The sequence below is a fragment of the Hyposmocoma kahamanoa genome, unplaced genomic scaffold, assembly GCF_003589595.1.
Source record: "Hyposmocoma kahamanoa isolate Upper Pololo Valley unplaced genomic scaffold, ASM358959v1 79, whole genome shotgun sequence".
Taxonomy (NCBI): domain Eukaryota; kingdom Metazoa; phylum Arthropoda; class Insecta; order Lepidoptera; family Cosmopterigidae; genus Hyposmocoma; species Hyposmocoma kahamanoa.
In genome coordinates, this window is record NW_020653993.1 from 5,524,354 (window position 1) to 5,545,852 (window position 21,499).

The 21,499-nt window shown below is 35.1% G+C and overlaps 1 protein-coding gene across 1 annotated transcript in view; it reads left to right on the forward strand.

The window, feature by feature from the left end:
• The window catches only part of LOC113233528 (E3 ubiquitin-protein ligase CBL-B), a 142,694-nt gene that overhangs the window by 1,638 nt on the left and 119,557 nt on the right, over window positions 1-21,499 (forward strand). The window lies entirely within an intron of this gene.

Here is a 21,499-nt window from a genome sequence, read left to right on the forward strand (position 1 = left end):
CTCAGATGGACAGGCATGGAATGGTATATCTGCGGACAGGTTCCTTTCGTGCACCCCACTGTATCCAAACTAGGAAGCTGCAGACTTATAGGAGTGTAAGAGTATATTTGGAGTATCAGTTGTACAAAAATAAACTGATTACATTTTTAAATTTTTATTGAATTGATATTCAATTATTTTTATGTGAAATTACTCCCCTAGTTTCTTATAATTATTAATACAAAGATGAAACACTCAGAAAAATTTTTTTCGATCTGACCAAATTAGAACCGACGTCTTCTAGCATACCGTGTCAGACGCTATACCAACTAAGCCACGGAACAAACCAGCAAACCTCACGAATTTTTCTATGTGCTTGCGTCGTATCTTTGAATTTGGTTTTTTATCGACTTTTTAGCCGAAGCGCCATCTACGAGAAACCTATGATATTTCGTCACCCAGTTAGATACCTTTACAGCTTTACCAGCCCCGGCTAACTAAAATTATTTTTATATAAAATATAAGTGCGCATTTGACCTGGAGGTCATATGTAATTCCATTAGGTTAGATGGATCTCATCTGATAGAAAGTGACGATGAGGTCGACGATGGAGCATTCACACCTAAATAATGCCTATTCACTCTCGCCTTGAAACTCAAGTTATAAAGTCAGGGAACAAGCTGCAGGCAGGGAATTCCACTCCATAGCCGTTCGCCATAATTATAAATGTGGAAGTGTAACGCTTCGTGCGAATATTTGGAATATCCACAACATAGGGGTGGAACCCAAGCCTACGCCTAGTCCCCAGGTGATGGAAAGGGGAAGGCGGAATTAAATCGTGTAATTCCATCGCACACTATCCGTGATATATCCTGTAAAATACCGATAAGCATTTACAATTACGTTTAATATTAAGGTGTTCATGATATTTCTTTTGATGTCCTTGGGGTCTTAAGGTGAAGAAGGTCAGGTTCTCTGTTGTTGTGTGTTCTCTGAGTCATAGTTCACCTCAAAGGCCCGATGCAGGTTACGTGCTGGTCTTCAATGAGTTCTGTAAACATGTAGATTATATCACAGTTTTCCATTGCAAAAGCATTGCAAAGTACATGGAAGTAATAATAAAACATGTTATTGTACTATCAAGTAAGTACTCTTCATGAGGATGTGACATAATTGTGCTGTAATTGTTCTACTGTTGAATGTATTCATAATTATAAATAACACAACTTTTATCTACTTCCGGAACTTTTATATTATACTGTATATTTTTATATTTCAGCTTCAAAGAAAGACATTTTCGATTCACACTAATCAAGAAGAAAAAATAAAATTATCTTAATAAATTAATTTATTACAACACATTATAAAATACATCATAAAATAGATATGTAATAAGAAATAATCTATTATACTATGAAGTCTGTCAAATTTATAACGGATACATTTTTATTACGTAAATCCATTGTTCATAGAAGTAACATAAACACATTATTATCACATAAATTGTCCCATACTCAGCACGTTTTTCTCAAGTTTCAATATACAATTTTTACAAACAATGTTACTTCCCAACCATTGTCTAACTTCCTTATTTCTCATAGACATTTCTAGGAAATTATTGTTTTACCTATATTTTTTATATTAATTATTACCATACACCGTACATAATAGGCCACTTGCTTTACTCATCAAAGATGAGTTCCTTGGTTATAACCAACCTAAACAGTTTCAAGGGTTTCTCAATTTAAAGGCCCATATGGATATGGGCGGTCAAGCAAGCCTGGGCAAGCTAGTTTGCGCACAAATAGATGTACCAAGTTAATTATTCGTACAACCAGTTGTTACATCAAATCGTTTAGAACCTGCCGATGAAGATTTTTTTAAATGGTTTTTATAAGAAATGAAGCTATATATGTATATTATATTAAATCTAAATAGCGTATTTTGTTTTTTTTTCAATCAAACTTACGTTTCGGGTCGTTTACAGGTCCAGTGGTCATGGCCGGCTGTAGGAATGGGACCTGTAAAAGGCCAAAAACATGTACGCGATTCACATCCGAAAAAGTTTCATTTCATGTGTTTTTTTATGATACCAAGTTTTATGATAACAGTGCCAGTGCTACTCAGAGCTTTGAATCACAAAGATCTGAGCGGCACCCTGAGATATAATATGTTGACAAGTCCCATTTGCCTGTAAGTTTACCAACGCCCTTACCATTCAAAACCGGGAAGCAGTAATGATCACATTACTGCGTGGCGGCAGAAATAGGTAAGGTGGCAGTACTTCTCCTTCACGAGGAGCTCTACTGCTACTAAAGTATTATAATGGGGAAAACCTGAGAACTCAATATGTTTTATATAAATTAATTTTAGTGGTATATACCTATTTAAGTGACTGTGAACATTTGGTATGGAACAGATTTTTTTTGCGATTTCAAGAGTCTCAAAGAGCGTTGTTTGTAGTAAAAGTGGAATTGAATTATTCGAATGTGACCCGATTAACACCTTGTAAAGTCGGACCCCTGGTCTTCTCTATACATATGTATAAAATGAATTAATGAAATATCATAGCACATTAAAATTACAACGACAACATAGAACAGTAATGTAAGCTTTACAGAGTAAGCCAATGTACAACAGGCGGCCTTATTGCTAAGTAGCAATTTCTTCCAGGCAACCTTAAGACATCTCGTTGAGAAGACGGCTTTCTTTAAAGTAGAATTGCGCCATCGTCCTCCACACTGGTCTAATGCGGATTGGAGACCTCGCTCGTCTCGTCTTCAGTCGACACAACAGATTTTTAGTTAAATATTTTATTTATTTTTATTGTAATGGTACAGATTACTTACAGAAAACAGTATTTAAATACTATTGTTTTACAATACAAAAAAAAAACATCAGTAAATCTACATTTCAATGACAAAATGTACAAAGCTTTCAAAAACAAGATTATAAATTGCGTGATTTTGTAAATAAAAAAAAAGAGGAAAACATTATTTTAAATGTAGGGTTGAATGTAGGAAGTATACACGACTTAATGCTATCAAGGAATATGTCATGGTCCACACATTGAGTAGTATATTACTAATTATAATTCGATAGTTGTAAGTTAATCTTCACAGTGCAGCCTTATACTGGCACACATATCACATTTGCCCCCGTACCATGGCTACGCATTATAGTCGCGACTCGCGCGATAAAATTGAAATAAGCGCGCTATTCGCTATCTAAATTAGGTCTGATTGTGACAGCCAATAGCGCGCGCTTATTCCAATTTTATCGCGCGCGTCGCGACTATCCTGCGTAGCCATGCTACGGGGGTATGTATTTAAAATAATTTGTCTACCAATTGTAGTATCCGAAAATGTTTACATCCTGCTATTGAAGTCAATGAGACTATAGTTTTAATTTAGAAACAATGTGTCTTCATATTTGAGCAACAAAAGCTGATATTGTTATGTCTTTTAAGGTTGGTTACCGTCTAAGGCCGAGATTTATGCAACGAATTCAGAGTTTCATGGACAGTCCTTAATACACACAAAAATGTCAGTATTTTTCCTGCAGTAGTGCTTATATTGATTCAATATAAAATATTCAATGTATGGGAATCATTGAATTTTGTCAGTACGTTGTTGATACTTCTCTATGGAAAAGAATTAGGCGGCAATTACACAAAGCACTTGGTAATCGTACTATAATGCTAGTGGTTGGTTTTTTGAGATCCGTATAGTGAAACGGGGTACCTCGTACAAGGTGGTGGTGCCATTGACCGACAAGCACTTAATGTTCGACATCTTTTTAACCGACTGCGAAAAAAGGAGGAGGTTCTCGTGTTTTTTGTAAATTTGAAGAAAATATTACACTTCAATGGGTGGCATACTAGGAGATGAATCCGCTATCGCGCACTTTCCGGTATCCGATTTTAATAAAACTTGGCAAATAAATGTAATTCCACTTTTGAGGTCAGTTTTTTAGTACTCTGTTCTGAGATTATTTTGAATATTCATTTGTTATTATATTTATATCAAAGATTTAGGACAAAATTTTCTGTCGTAGTAACACCTTTCTTATTGGTAATTGTCTATTACTGGTTAATTAGTGGATTTTTGCTGTTCATTATTGGAAATTTAGAGACTTTCTTGTTCAGGTTTTTTTTAATAATTATTATAATAGCTTTTTTTATGAAACATACTACAGCATAATCTGTCTGGAGAACTATATCTGTCTAATAAAATAATCACTATTGGTATATTATGTTTATAAACAAAAAAGCTATTTCAAATTTAGAGACACACTTGCAGCGTTTGCGCACTTCGTCCGACTCGCATCAGTTCCGAATTCGAGAAATGACGGTCCGGAATGTCACAGGGATAATTTTATCTTTAGATGTGCAGGCGATACTCGTATTTTCTCGGCTTCGACTTCGGACTTAGTGCACAAACGACATTAGAAGTGGGTCCGAGTTTTCTAGATTTGTATAGTTTCGAATTTGGAACGAATACGCGCTTAAAATGTCGATTATTGGTACCATCACCCAATTCTAATATTTCATTTTACTGTAAATGCCGCTACTGTTCATGAAAGGGGCAATAATGGCGAGCTAAGCAAGTTTTTCGTATTTAGAAAACGAACTTGGCCTATGTAAGCAAGAAATTACACAGTAAACTCAAAGTTGTAACTTAATTTCTTAATTAATTAGGTAATGTTCCTTATTGTAAGTACGAAAAACTTGCTCAGCTCGCCATTTTTTAACCGACTCCAAAAAAGGTGGAGGTTCTAATTCAACTGTATTTTTTTGTGTGTACTGTTACACGAATTACTCATTTGTGACCCGATTTTGGTTGATTCTTTTTTTTGTTGGAAAGAGGGTACCAATATTGGTCCCATTTCAATTTGAAGAAAATATTTCAGTGGCAAAGTTGGGGATGAATTTAACGCACTTTCCGGTAACCGATTCCAATAAAACTTGGCAAATAGATGTAATTTCACGAACTTTTGCGGTCGATATTTTTAAATAAAAAAGTTATAATTTATTTAAACTTAATTGCACACGAAACAGTACAAATTGCGGACTTAATGTCATTAGGCATTCTCTACCAGTCAACCGGAGAGCTGGGTTCAAAATAATTTACAGGGGTATAACATGATAATTAAAACAAATAGGAAAAGTTTATAAGTAATTATAATATATAGTTTAAACACAATGTAATTATAACACATGACTAACTAACTATATACTTATATAAGCAACCTATATACCTACACATAAATACATAACAATATAATGCATGCACATAATATTTAATATACATATTAATTATGCTTATTCCAAGTCAAAATATGTTTTATAAATCTCAGCTTAATTGTAGTTGCTTCCAATGTAGGACGTACCTACTACTCGTAGTATCGCCATGTGTCTTCTAATCATGCATGAGTTTAGTTCACTATTAATGACTTGTTTTATCGGTGAAGGAAAACATCATAGAGTAACCTTTTTTTGTGATACCAAGGATGGAACGAATAAATCCTGCGCCTGGTGGCAACCGACAGGCCTGTTGTCCACAACAGTTACTGTGCCGCTCTGACCTTTAAATCGCAAAGATCTGAGGCGCACTGTCACTACGTCCGTCATGAGAGACATGAGTTGAAAAGTCCCATTTCTTTCATTCATCAGCACCTTATCCTTCAGAACCGAAATGTAGCGACGTTCACACTACTGCTTGGCGGACCTTCCTGGACGGACTCTTTTACAAAGGGGCTCTACTGTTACTACGAAACAAAACCCAATAAGTGTGTAAATTTTCGTAAAATAAACTATGTGCCTCACTATAGTGCACTTTTCTGCACTGCAGAAATAGGTATAGTGGGAGTAGTTCCCTGGTCGTACTCTTCACAAGGAACTCTACTGCTACTAAAACTACAAATTATTTTGTTTCCTTTCTTGTCACTATTTTCAAATTTACTTCGTTAGGAATTGGGTGTCACAGGCGACTTCGGTGCAGCGTAACAAATCCTTAGTGTAGGCTTTCTGGTGCCTAAGAAATTGCAATACTCGGCAAAGCACATCTTCGAAATTACCATTGGACCATTGGTTCAGCGCAGTGAACCATGGTTATGCCTGTATATGGGCTGATAATGATTATATTATTACACGTTTCGCATTATTTTGAAAAATCTTTAATAAGCATTTGACGTCATTGTCATGTTTCACCTCCCGTATCGGAAATGCACCCGGCCCGGTCGGATGAGTCCAATGACAATGATACTGCTCCAACCCATTTCCGCTCCCGATGTTTGTACTGGGTCATATTATATGATTTATATGAGTTAACAACTATGAATAGCTTGTTTCGTACATGATAAGAATGTATGACGTGACATGAATGAACCGCTTACATCGCTAAAGCTGTGAAACTTGGTTTGTAGTTGCTTTTATGTCTTGGGCATCCATTTACGGTGCAGTGTTGCACATAAAATTTGCAAGCTTGTAATAATTTGTGTTGCGCCATATGGACGTGTCGTAGAAGGTGACTAAGAGATCAAAAATATGCTGACAGCATTATTTTAAAACTAATTTTAATCTTATACAGAATGTAAAGCGCCAATTTTTGATTTTTTTGAATTGATTTTCGACTTGTTGTAGTCAGCAAGGACCGTACACTATGTCTACATAATAACGCTGAGAGAAGATCCACCAATCGTTGCTTTACGTCTATAGTCAGAAAAAGCAATTGTAGATTATTATGATTTATATTGATGGGAATAGGATTTAAGAATGATTTATTGAGCTTCTCTGAGCCCCGAATGTGCGACGGTAGTCGATCTTGACGATATACTACCTATTACTTTATTAATTTCTCTAGAGACGTTACTTGGGCTTTTTACATTTCTATTTGTTGAAAGAAATAGGTAAAGTTTCTTTTTGCTGCGTAAGACATCAGTGACAGTGTTCCGTAGAGATTTGTACAATTTTCTATCTGATTCATTATTTGTAACCTTAGCTTTAGCATATACGTCATCTCTGTCTTGCAATAGAACTCTGATACTGTCCATAACGACTTTTTAGGTTTTGACGCATTGGAAATGGAACTATTTCTTCGGATCTAAGTCATGTATGTTTGTCTTTTCAAACAAATCAACGTTTTGGTTTCTTTACAGGTCTCATGGTCACGACTGACTAATAACAAATACACGCAATTTAGATCCAAAATTATAGTTTCATTTCCAATCAGATACCGTCTACGTCTGTTATCCACGACCGAGGAAACATTCTCAACACCTTAGTGCGCCCAGGAATCAAATAGTCATACATATCTAGTACACAGTTGACCATTTCGTCTACGATGTTGAAATTGAACAACCATTCCCAAGGCGCAACAGAGGGCTTAAAGTGATGTTGCCAAATCAAATTCGTGGAAAGGTCTATAACTGATTTTGTAGGAAATATTGTCGGCACAAGGGTGTGGCCTTAAGGTGTCATTGTGGGTTATAGTTACTACTTGCGGTAGTATATCAATATTGCAGCATATTACATCAAGTAACGTTCTTATTGTTGAGGTAACTCGAGTGAGTTGTTCTGCTGTAAGTTGAAGATTGTTATTAATGTTATTATGCAATATTTATTAGTTTCTTTTGTGGATTTGTCTAATAAATAATTATCACGTGGGAAATGTATTAATATTATTTTGGACATGTAGTTTATAAAACTTGAGGATTTATATGTGCACCTATCATTTACTTGCGGTTGTTTATTCTTACTTCGATCCATTACTCTTCCATGTCAAACCAATACACTCTATCTAATAACAAAGACTGCATTTTGCGAAAAAGCTTAAAAAGGACTTTTCTTTTTGTTTTGGAATTTTTCAGAAAAAGGTAGATACATAATATTTGACAACATCACACGTAGCTCTGATCCCAAAGTGTGTAACTAAAGCACTTGTGTTATGGAAATCGGAAACAACGACGAAACCACAAACACGATAAAAAAAGTAAGTTAAAAGACGATGTTTAACTTACTTTGTTTATTGGAAGAATTCTAACTAACCACTTTAGTCGACTTTGTAAAATTAACCTTTTTATATTTAAAAACTTTGAATTTTGAATGTAAATCATTCACTGACTGATTCCTCTATCCCGCTGTTTGCTTGTAAACCGTTGTTTCTGTAATAGACAATACAACCGTCTTTTAAATTAAATATGTAATTTATTTATTTTGGATTCAGTAACAGTCATAATGTCAGGTTTAGTACTGTACACGATTCTTTCTAGTTCATTTCTAATCAGAGATTGCTAATTTGGAGTAGCCGATATTTCTTAATGAAATGATCTTCGTAATATATCCGAAAACGTTAACAGTACCAGGTAACGGTGTACAAAAACAATTATAGGTATATCATTCAACTTTCTAGCTAGATATGACATATTAATAAAAAAATTCACACGATTCATTTCCGGTATTTATAACCTTTACAAATAATAAAGTCATGTTTGGTAATTTATTTTTCCCGATATCTTATCGGGACTGCTGTTTTATATTTCCTTTAGCAATTTTATATCTAATATTTTTGTGAATGACACAAACACAGGAAATTGGTATTAATCTAATCTTAATTGTTTGCGCAATCATGGTAGATAATAAGCGTGAAAAACAACGTCTTTTAATAATATTTTATGTTTAAAATTCGATTTAACTATTGAGTAGGACAATAGTTGAACGACTTAGTCAACTAAGACCATAACGTCTTTTAAATAGTTGAATGACCAGATGGGAAGGTGTTAAAGCAATGCCTTTTGGTGCCGGAGGCTACGATACTTGAGGTCGCTGAGTTGCGAAAGTTATTGGATCAACGTGGTGCACTACGAACGAAAGACCTTCAACATGGTAAAAGATGCAGGGAGGAATTAATTGCAGCAGTTCAAGTAGAGTTAACAAACGAAACTTCGTTAACGTTCTAGAAAGTTCTTGTTCTTGCAAGGTGAAATAACATTTAGCGAAATAACCTCCCAATTTTCAGAACCCGAAATAAAAACGGGAACAAATTTATTGTGGTTTCTTGCAGATTGAAACAACAGTAATCATTATGTGACGAGTCATAACTCGTTACATAAGATGCAGTCAAAGACGACATATTGCAAATTAGGGCCAGCAAAACAATCAATCAAAGAATTTTCATGCCAACAGTTTCCTCAAATGAAGTTCCAATTCTTGAATTTAAAAACGAAAACTACATTCTATCATGCAAAACACAATGGATTAAAATATTCTCTCGTAAGGCAGATTACATTGTGTACTGTAAGGGTCGTGGCTGTGCGTTAGCGTAGTGAGAGGCACATTTCTATGAGTAGTATAAAAGAGAGTGTAAATATAAACTAGTACAAACCTAACCTGCCTGTACTACATACTACATACAGTACAGTGTGGAAGAAGCTCCAGGTCTTTCTCTTTGTAAATAGATATGGTCTTTCTCTTTGTAAATAGATATTTATTTGTATTGCTCATTCATAATAATTAATTAAAAATGTTACAGGTAGAAATAACTTCAAATAACTAAATGAGTCTGTGCTACGGGTTTTTATCATCCAACACATCAGAAGTTACGCAAGTTTCCTGTTAAGTTTTTGTTTTACGATAGCTTTAAAATTTGTAAATGGCGAATTTTGTTATCAACCCGAATTTTATAACAGATTACATAAGGTCAAAATTTCCTCACTATATCACTTGCAATAATTCATGACGTTGATATCAGTACCGGATGTTACACTGATAAAACGATAAATATCGACAAGACCCCGATATCGCCCATTCATAAGATAAAGAGTAAATAATTTTATGAATGGGTCTTGGTTGGCTTGTGTCGTATTATGATTACAAATGTTATTGATGCTAGTAAACGTCTTAAAATTTTAGTGGAACGATGAGATTAAAGCTGAATCAACAAATAAATGAAATGGATGGTCCTTTGTCTAGCTAATCATCATATTATATCATAAATCATAAGTAAAAAATGGAGTATTCGTGACGATACCCCTTTGCCAAATCAATGTAATCAATTGCCGAATGACAAAAAGCAGTAGAGCTCCTTGTAAAAGCGTTCGTCCAGGGAAGTACTGCCACCTTACTTATTTCCGCCGCCAAGCAGTAATATGAGCATTACCTACTGCGTTCCAGTTTTGAAGGATAAGGGTGCTGGAAAATTACAAAAGCTGGGTGAAATTACAGGCACGTGGCACTTGCTCTCGCTTGCTTGCACTCGCACGTGTCTCGAGGTAACGGGCACGATGAGCTCCTCAGATCTTTGCGATTGATTTAAAGCTCTGAGTGGCACTGCAATGCTAAAGATAGTCGTGTCGCTTACCACCAGGCACAAGCCTTGTTCGTCCCGTGACTTTATAAAAAAGAGTAACGTTAACTGGCAATCTGCATTGGCAAATGCTATTGAATATAAAGACGGACAAAAATTTCATACACCAAAAAAGTGAAGTATTGTTACAGTATACAAATAGAGCACTAAAGGAGCTTCTCCGCACGACGTGCTATTTCCTGTACATTTGAGGCACACTGGACAACAATCAACGAGTACGGCGATTGGCAAATTCTTTCACCACCATGTTACCATTACAGTATGTGCCATCGATGCAAGGCTGTACAAGCTAATACAAGATGTTTAAGATGATGAAATTCACTTTCATCTAAGTCTGTCAAATACATTGATTGAAGCAACAATTTTAATTTGATTACTGCACCATTATCAAAATTTATTCGCATAATTAGTCTTTAGTTATTGATTTGTATATAATACGTTATTCAATAAACAATAATCAAAGTTCTAACAAAACTTGTATGAAGTTGATTGTTTTATACTAGATGTGTGTTTGCCATAATGTAGTCAAATTATCGTTACAAATTCAACTTTAAATTAACTTTATTGAAGAAGCTAACAAGTGTGCTTGAAACTAATATCTAGTTTTGATCGAATTAACCGTTTGCTGTTAAGATCAATAACAAATTAGTTTAACAATAATTTAATCTTGTAATTGATTCCATCAAGAATTTGCCAAACAAGGTAAAAAATCCATATGATTAGAGTCCCTTTTTTTCAGGCTGAAAATCTACAAAGAAATTTGCAATTTTCCTAAGTCGGGATTTGCGAAACTCAGCTTGTCTAAATATCGTCTTAACCTTGATTCATTCTAACTTACAATAATTATAAAACCTAGTACGTATCTATATTATATATATATTTATATAATATATATATGTAACCAACGTGAAAAGTATACAGAGTTAATGGTGACACCCGACACTGATTGCATAGAGATAATGAGACACCTACTTAACGGTCAATTAGGTAAGCTTACCACTTAGTACATAGCTGCTTCGTCGTGAGTGGGAAGTTTTATTAGCGTGTAGAAGAGTATCTATAGTAATCTACGTCGACTGATAGTAATGAAGATTTCGTCCGGATTTTTAACGAGATTTCAAAGAATGTCTTTGAAAGGAGGTTTATTTTAATCATGTTAGTAAAAGTATGCATTTCCAGGGGATCCATCGTTTAAGTATATCCGAAAGGGCTTTTTCGAGATAGCTTTTTCTCTGTATCAATTAAATGAAAGCATTCAAGACTGCTCTGCAGACTCCTGTTTCACTTGAAAGAATACTTAGTGAACGCCATCATAAGTTTCTAAAATATTTTTTACTGTATATTATAGTGTGGGGTAGGACATGAAATTAACATGAGTTTCCGGGAGTACCTCACTTGAAAAAATGAGGCTGTACAATGTCATACATCATCTGAAGTGAGGTAGTGGTAAGAATGTTTGCACCTACACTATGACAATGACTCAACAAACAGGGAATATTAAGCATATTTTCATAACTTGATGGTATTAATCAATTCTTCTTAAGGTGTATCTCCAACTAGTGAAGGTTGGCAGTCAGCTCAGCATATTTATCTTTATTCCTGGCGAGGCTGAACAGTTGGGCGGCACTCGCTATCCCAGTCCAATCTCGTGTGTTTCTCAGACACGATTTTTTCCTACGACCAACTTTCCTTTTACCATCGACTTTTCCCATCATTATCAGTTGCAGAAGCTCGTATCTGTCATGCCTAAGTACATGACCCAGATATTATGCAACGTTTCTCTGTTTGATGGTCTGCAAAAGTTTGCGCTTCTGTCTTACTCATATACAACGTAAATAAGTAGTAAAAGACTGGTTAGTGGGCGGGGTCCGCGTTACCTAGCTTATCACCAGACATATGAGTGTCAACAGCGCGTCAGTCGTCGTTCAAATGTGATACATGATTATTTTATGGAAAAAATATAGGTATGCCATTATATTATGTCGCGTAAGAAGCCAAATTTTAAAAATACTCCGGGAGTGATTTCCGTCCATCGGTAAGAACTAAAAGTCTGTATTTTCTAATATTTTGAACAATGCAATACTATAATTTCTTGCAATTCGGTAATCACTATATACATTGGTTACTGGCCATCGCCGCCGTCAAAAGAACAATTCGAATGACGCTCAATGAATTGCTTGCACTAGTATTACTCTTGGTACTGGGTCCGCGTGTTGTATTCAAATTATCGATATGTAGAAACTCTGTTTTTAGAAACTCGGTTTTGGTTTAGTTCAACTTTTTTTTATTATAGCGGTACCAATGTGTAAACATAAATTATTTACATGTATTTAAAAGCTAACAATTTTGATTGCTTATGTGTTTGGTCCCAACACTCGCAATAGTTTTTTTAAATTTTCAATTTAAGTAATAACGATGTATTAATGGAAAAAAGGAAATATAGATAGAGGAGGTACAGTGTCGATAAGTTTACAATGCACGCAAGTTCGTGGAGTATCAAATGAAGACTTTATGAGATTGGAGATTTTCTTTCCCTTATCTACATGATTCCTATCTCACTACTTCCTAATTATACGTCACCTTCGTCCGCATGAGTTCTTAGTTTTGTCACAGGCATGATTTACATTTGCAGTTTTTGTATTGATTTTTTTAGTTTCCCGTCGGATCCTTTTTAAAGGAGAAATGGGGTGAAGCAACAGGCACTAAAAGCTTGGTACCAACTCAATGTAGCACAATTTGCTGTAGGCAATGACATCACATTAAATTATGTATAACAACCGCAAAATTCATTAAGAAATAAATCATTTGGTTAATCAGGTAATATATGATATGAAACTCAGGGTCGCATTCACAAATTATAGACCACATCTCAATGTGAAAACATTTCTGAAGCATTGTCAGTTATTTTTCGTATTTTCTTGACAAGCTCGTCGACGCTATAGGTGTACTCATGTTCAGTCAGTTCAAAATGAGGTAATTGTTGACCAAATATATCATATTGCAGGAAGAATAACGATTTTTATGATGACTGTGTTTTAATATTTCAACCCTTCCAGTGATCGGATTGACTTGAAATCTAGTAGGTAGATGAAAGTACGATGACAGTATAATAAATCATTAATACTGTGATTGTAGCATATAGCTACGTATAAAAAAAAACGTTAAAAAAAAAGGAATAGGGAATTTCTGCCGCTGTAGCATTCATTCGGCACTGAATGGTCCTCAAGCATTTGAGAAGATTCCGTCCTACTTCTGCTACTTTAAGGTTTGGCGCTGAACTGTGTGCTTTCACGCCAGTGAGACATAGTGTTGGGTCCATAACCCTGTAAATTTACCCTTTTTGATATTAGAAAACTTAAACCTTCAGTCAAATAATTAAGTACCTCTCAATTTTTCATTCTTTTTTTTTTCAAATCAAAATCGAACATTTCTAATACCAAATAAATATTTTGTTGAATCTAGAGTGGCTTTGTGACTTGAAGTAAATTAATTTGCTCTTGGATTAAATATGTCTGTCTTGTAACTAAAATACACTTTTGAGACGTTTTTTTACTATTATCAAGTAATTATTCTCTAGCGTCTATAGGGAGAGGATCGTTTTGTTGGATTTAATAAATTTGTCTTCATAAAAAGAATTTTGTCTTTTTCTAAGTATTCTGTTTTTACCGTGTGTAAAAGTCAGCTACGCTAGTTCTCGAAGAAATTGCTTTAAATGTCGTTTCCATATACTCCGTGGTTAACCCTAGTCATTGAGTATATAGCCAGAAATAGAGACGAAATAAGGGCCATACACACATCAAAAAAAGTTTGCGATCAATAGCATAAGCTCCTATAATTCTTTAAATTTAACTTTATCAAGAAAAAATCTATGTTGTATGCTTTCTTTAAATAGGAATACCCTGTTTGAAATTAAAATATAAAACTATTTTTTATTATTTATTTTAAAAAATTGAGCCGTTAATCATAATGTAATAGTGATAGAAATTTCATAGAAAGAAAAAGACTGTTTAATTAAACTTAAACAGCAATTTATTATTAAAAGGTGTGAATTCAATATAAAATAACTCCTCCCCTGGCTCGAATACATGCGAAGATCATCCTGGGCATGCTGAGGATCAAGTTATCCAGGATTTCCTGGGGTAACCTATCCCATTCTTCAATAGCGGCTTCCCTGAGCTCTGGAACTGTCTGGGGACGTGGCTCACGGTTCCATACTGCTCGTTTAAGAGCATCCCACGCGTGCTCTATTGGGTTTAAGTCGGGCGAGCCGGCAGGCCAGTCTAATCGTGTGATATCGTATTCTTGAAGAGCAGCATTGACTCGTTGAGCTCGATGTGCGGGCGCATTATCATCGACCAGTACAAATTGGTGCCCATGGTTTACTCGGAATGGTCTGACGATATCATCAATAGCAACTGCTTTGTACATGTCTGCTGTCATGAAGCCCCGATACGGGATCAAAGGCGTTCTAGCTCCAATCATAATGCCACCCCAAAAGGACACCGATTTTCCGCCTTGCTGAACTGTTCCAGTGGCAGTTCTTTGTCTTTCACGGTCGCCTGGTCTTCTCCAGACACGGACACGTCGGTTATCTGGATGAGTGCTGATTCGGGATTCGTCAACGAAGAGACAGTTTTGCCAAATGTTTTCGTCCTCACCTTCTTCATTTTGCCGAAGTCTAGCCCACTGCAATCTTCGTTGTTGACGTTGCCGGGAATTGAGCGGAGCTCGCCAAGACCTCCGTGCTCGTAATCCAGCCTGGTGCAAGCAATTGCGAACGGTCTGCGTGCTAACTTCAAGCCCAGAGGCGGCCCTGACTTCTGCTTTTATTTAAGTGGCGTTGATTTTGGATCACGGGCTGCCAGCAATCTAATATAGCGCTTTTGGGCAGCTGTCAAAACAGTTGGGCGACCGCTACGGGGTCGGTCAGCTAAATTCCCCATTCCGTGATACCTCTGCAACGTCTCCACGACACAGGATTGGGATATAGCAAGTCTGCGTGCTATTACTCTCGTGGTGTATCCTTCTTCCCTCAAAGTTACTATTCTAGCTCGTAAAACCTCTGATAATCCTCTTGGCATTTTTTCAATCACAACTTTCCGCGAAAAATATCTTGAATCGCTTATAATTGACTAAATCAGATTTCTGAATGAGCGTAAGCTAGGACTGAAAGCCTTTTTATATGAAAAAACAATTGAACGGGGTCATTGTTTTATGTTCTAATTTATTTTTAAATAAAGAATCTAAAAAGAAGAAAAAATGATAATATAATCTACAGTAACAAAAAAGATTTCAGTTTTTCGAAGTGATCGCAAACTTTTTTTGATGTGTGTATATTCCTGGTAACACATTAGCGATACAGCTCTTATAAATATCAACTCTCGTTTGCACTGAAATATAGACAGGCCAACTACTGACCTGTGTACGTCTTCGTATATTCCAAAAAATATTCTGTAGTTATTGTAATAAAGATAATATCTCTAACAATGCCGTGCTGTTCTTTCGGTGGTGTGGGAAAAATAGCAAAACATCTAATTACAAAACAAACGGAATCACATTTTATCGGTAATTAAATATTAAAAATGTAATTTTGCAATTTTCGTCCATTATAGCAAAGCTCAAGTTAACTGGTCGATTTGAAGTGAAACAGTTGACGACACCCGTCAATTGTTTCGAACTCGGGCTAGCCAATCGGAGCGCAGTTGTCACAGTAATGATATGGCAGAATAGTTTTCAAACAAATTAAATGACATTTTGTCTCTATTTCTGGTTATATACTCGATGATCCTAATTATAGCAAGTGTAAAGCAATGCCTAGTTCAATGTTCCGCTAGTTATGAAACATAATGTCGATATCAATTAAATGTCACATCCCTATCTGTAGATTGTCAACTTTTTGCTTTTGTTCCAAGAGAGAGTTTGTGTTCATAGGATTCTTAGCTTTTATGTGACTAGTAATAATAAAACCTTATTAGATCCAAATAAGTTTCAGTTTTTTATCACCAAAAGTTTTTTATTATCGTCTACTTTCGTTTGATAATTTATAACCAATCAAAATTATGTTATCTTAGTACTAATGTAAGATTACGTTTTCAAATGTGTGCGTGTGGCGACACCGGTTTTGATACAAATGTTGCTTGATGCCATTTCCATTTTTTTTTCTTCTGTGGTCCGATTAGTCGCAAAACTTCGTCATTTGTGACTTTCTGAGTCCATGATATGTGCAACATTCTTCTGTAGGACCACGTTTCAAATGCTCCAACACGTTTTCTGAGATGCTCTTTTATTGTCCATTCCTCACATCCGTATAGAAGTATTGGCCAGATGTAACAGTGAATAAGTCGAGTGCGCAAAAGAATATTAAGACGACGGCAGCATAATACTTTCCTCATAGTATTAAAGGCACTCCTGGCAACTTAAATGCGGGTTCAAGGGTCGTATTCCAGAACTCTACTCAATGCTCAAGTCAGGATTTGAGCAAACTTGAGCAGGATTTCAAGCACTGTGAATATGACCCTAATGGCAAAGACTTGAGTATGATTTTCAGTGCTCACTGCAATACTCAAGTCCTGACTTGAGTATTGAGTAGACTTCTGGAATACGACCCTTAATTTCAGTTTCATTAATCAATTGGACACCTTAAGTGTTATGATATAGTATAAATAAATGCTAATTTTATTTAGTACTATGGAGTATGATCATGTGATGTAAAATCAGCTAAAAAGCGGGCAATGCAGTGTGACATAAATGAGGCTATGATATGAGATGAGGTGTGTGAGGTGACATGAGGTGTTGTGACAAACTAACCAAGCGAGTGGTACAAACGAGTTGCCTCGTGTATGAGTAACTCAACACCGCTGTAGCTATATATATATAGCAAGAAATAGCAATACAAATTTGGTAACACAACAACAACAAAGAAGGTAAATACAAGTTTTTTGAGACGTGTTTACACTTAGATATGTAAAACAATAACATTCAAGTTGATATTAATGACATGACGCTGATAGCTGGAATAACATGCATGAATGGGAAAAAAATCATAAATGAAAACACGCAAATATTTACGTGCCGTAGTTTCTTGGAATTATCGTATCTGTTGTAGACGCTGCTGATTGCCTCCCGTAAACAAGGAAAAACCAGACCAAACATTTTACATATAACCAAATACAATTCTTTAAAAAATAAGTTTATTCATAAATTAGTACATACTTTGTGTCACACACAGTGTATATGCATGTACATGTACAATTAAGTTCTAACGTGGTAAACGTAACTTCAAAGAAGAACAAAAATATGTAGGTCTTTAGGATTCACTATAAAAATGGATCAACTGAATTTTAGACCTATTTCAAGCACTTTCACTAATGAATATCTCATGTTTTATTTTGTTATGGTACCAAAATCACATGTGGTCCTGTTTTCGTGTTTGGATCTCATCTTTTACCAAGATATCTAGCCATTTACATTCTCAAAGCAGGTTCAATATTGCTGGAGTTGTCTTTGATAATGCTCAGATCATCTCTCGGGTTCGTATTATGTTATATTAAATTGACAAGGTTCGGTACTTCGTTTGTAATAATTATTGTATCATATTACACCCTCTGTCACTATTATAAAGCTTCAATTAATTGCAAACGTCCAGAAGGCACTGGGTACATTAAGGAAATAATTGACAGGTGTTGTAACACCTTTTCAAGTTTCAAGCGCTAAGTGTGCAGTCAAAGCAACTGCCAATCAATTCTTGCATTTTAATGAAGTCTTTTTGAAAATACTATCTTAATTCTTTGAACAAAGGTTAGCTTGCGTTGTATTCGATTCATTTGTTACGACTTATTATTCAGAATAAAGGATAACATTGAAGCTAATGGACCATTTCGTAAAAGTGCTTCTATCGCTGACTCTTTAAGAAATTATCAGTTCATTCTTGTCCCTTTGTTTGATTATTAGCATATCATTAAAAGTGTTTCAAACAGCAGTACCATCAATACTATCTGTCAGAAGAAATTTGCAGTTTTCTGTGTGTTCTTTTACTAATTTTATTTTGATATTAGTGTTGCTTTAAGATGTATAATTTTTATAGTTATTCTGTTACTATGCATTGTTACTCCTAACCTGTTCTTAAGAGCTTGAGAGGTATTGTTAGCGAAAGATTGCGAGATATCGTGATCCTATCAACCAAACTGCCCTGCGGTTTCTCATTTCGCAGAATAGGTTCTACACCCTCAGTGGTTAACCGTTAAAGACCCTTTATCACGCGAGTGTTTTGAAATTCCGCTTGTTAATTTCGACGGAAACGTTTGAAATGATATCATTATATTGTTGGGCTTATTTAAACTCAGCTTCTGTATCGGTTTTAACAAGAAATACGAATGTTTAGTTTTATACTTGACTACTTTTTTCAATCTAAAGTCATTTCATCTAATTAAGTATATGTACACAGTAATGGTTTCGGACTTCACTGTACTACTTTCAGATCAATGATAAGGCGGTATATTGGTTTGTCGGGACGTGATCGTGGTACATTTAAGTTGATAAAAGAGTACCTCCAACGGTTGTATAAAAAATAAATATATGGTTGGATGTGTTACTTGTTTGTGTTACTGACTGTTGATGTTTAATTTATGATTTGTTGGATGAGTTTCTTTTAAGGGATTATTACATGAATCCGAAAACTTCTACTATAGGGACACCTCGTCCTGAATTTGTTAAAAAAACCTCTGTTCCACAACAAAATTCTCCATTCGAATGTATGAAAACCTGTTAAACAAATACTTCTTATAATATGCAAATCAAAGTAGTAATGTAGGCCTGTTTGTATATAGTGATTATTCGGGAGGCGAAACTAAATCTTTTTTTTTGCATACGCTTGTGAATAGACGAAGCGAGATAACCAACGAATAAATAGACATTTTCTGTGCTTGTAAGGGCTTTAGTATTCTTGAGAACTAGACAGCCAACAACCAAATAATTATGTTTATAGTCTAAATCTAGACCAAAATTTACCAGTGAAGCGCGTGTGGAAGTGTAAGAAACCTGACAGAAATAAGAAACATAAAAGTTTACCTTTAAGACGGATGGCTCTTTCTGCCTACACTTTTTATATTAATAACCTGATTGTTTTACTGTAAATTCTTTTCCACATGTAGTTTATTTATAGTAGGACCTATTTTGAGAGTAATTTCATTCATAAACCCAAAAAGCAAACATGAAACAAAAATAAACAACCCGAAATGTCGGCTTTCATTTCCGTAAACAATTTATCATTCTCAATCATTCCATGTCGTTGGTTTGATAAAGGCTGAGAGGTTACATTTGAAGCTTGAAATGGTGGATTTAGTATTGAGTTTTTAACATCAGCGTTCATGCTGTCAGTCGAAATAAAATGGTTTACAATGTCACAAGGTGAGAGTGCAAATATAACTTTTCAGTTTTATATTTAACTCCTTTTCACATACAACGACGGATGCGAGCTGTCACTGAGGACGACATAATTAAACCTGTATTGTCCTAAAAGGGTTCAACCTTTGGATCGAGTGACAGCGAATTTGTGATGGAATTTCTGGACAAAAGAAAATTAACTCGGGCCTGTGAAAAGTGTGCGTGCCTTATTATAGCTAAGACAAAGTTGTGTTGATTCTGTTTTCAAAAAGTTTATTTCCGATTGGAAAATACTCCTACGTCGATTTGTTAAGTGATTTTTATCGTTTTTTGCGTTGAAACCGACGCCGTCATTAAACGGATATCACTTCCTCAAATTTAAATTATTTTCAAACACTTTAGTGGTTATTTTTGGAACGTCGAGTTTTTCGTTTTGTTAAATATTGGTTTCAACGTGCGATTTTTAATCCGTTCCAATTTGTCATGATCCATATTGTCATATCTTAAATCTTCATTAATCTTATGTAATCTTGACCTGTCCATCCAGAATGAATCATCCAATTATTAATCTATATTTCGTAGATCTAGTGCAAGTGCTTTAGATTACAATATCTTAACAATACAGCTTTATTACCTGAGAGGCTCTTATAAATTGAGATATAGGTCTTAGAATGATTTGTCACATTGTTGACAATCCTCGGATTACCCTTGAGTTTTCTCACTTTCTAAATGCTCTAAAAAGAATAATATGAATTGGCAAATACGAAAACACTCCGTCTGAATATCCGTCTACATTCTTGTGTAACCGGGAGGTATTAGGGATAATACGTTAGTCACCGCATAATGCGAGACCCTAATGCTGTTATTTTTAGTTTCCGACGACATCCTGACGACATCCTTCCTAACGTGTCGCGATAACAACTTGGTATTTGTTGACCTGATGATTTTAATGTACCGGTTGTATGGATAGCGTAGGTTGTCTTCCTGGAAATTTTAATCGACGCGAAATTGAAGTTCTAGGTAAACGTTTTCCCAAATTGTAATAACATTGCTTGAAAGTTGCTTTTAAAAGGGAAAGCGTTATTAGTATTACAATTGAACCAGGGGACAGTATTTTCTTACGTCCAAATTGCGGAGCTGTTTCACAGAAGTCGAGGATTGATTCGTTAACCTATTTAATTCTAAATGATTTGATATTATAATTTTCTCGGTCATTTTTACTGCAATTAAAGTTACCTTAACATTCAGTACCTACATGTGAATTATAGATTTCATTGAAACATGTACTTGTCAGTATCAAAACATGGTAACCGTACTTAACTAATCAATTCAAATGTTATCTTAATATTTTAAAAATAAAGTGAATGTTTGAAGTAACTTTTTACCGGATCGAAGAATTTCTTAGTAGTAATTATATTCTCATGTATCTGTAAAATTATAATGACTCCTAAACTTCAAAATACTAATGTGATTGTATACGATAATACCTTTTTGTATAGTGTTTAAAATAATGAACCTTTCTTTATTGTATCATAATTCGTTAGTTTTCTGTAATTGGCCAAGTACAGGTGATAAACAATTAATCGGGAAATAAATATTTTTGGTCTTGAATTTGCATACCTTAGAACGTGTAGAAGACATTTTAAAATGATGGTTTAACGTTCGTAATCATTATAGTAGCACTCCGTGTGGTCTCGTAACGGCCATAAAATTAATTATACCATCAGAATATAAATGCTAAACGCTAACCAACCAGTTTAAGTTCTTTGACCTTG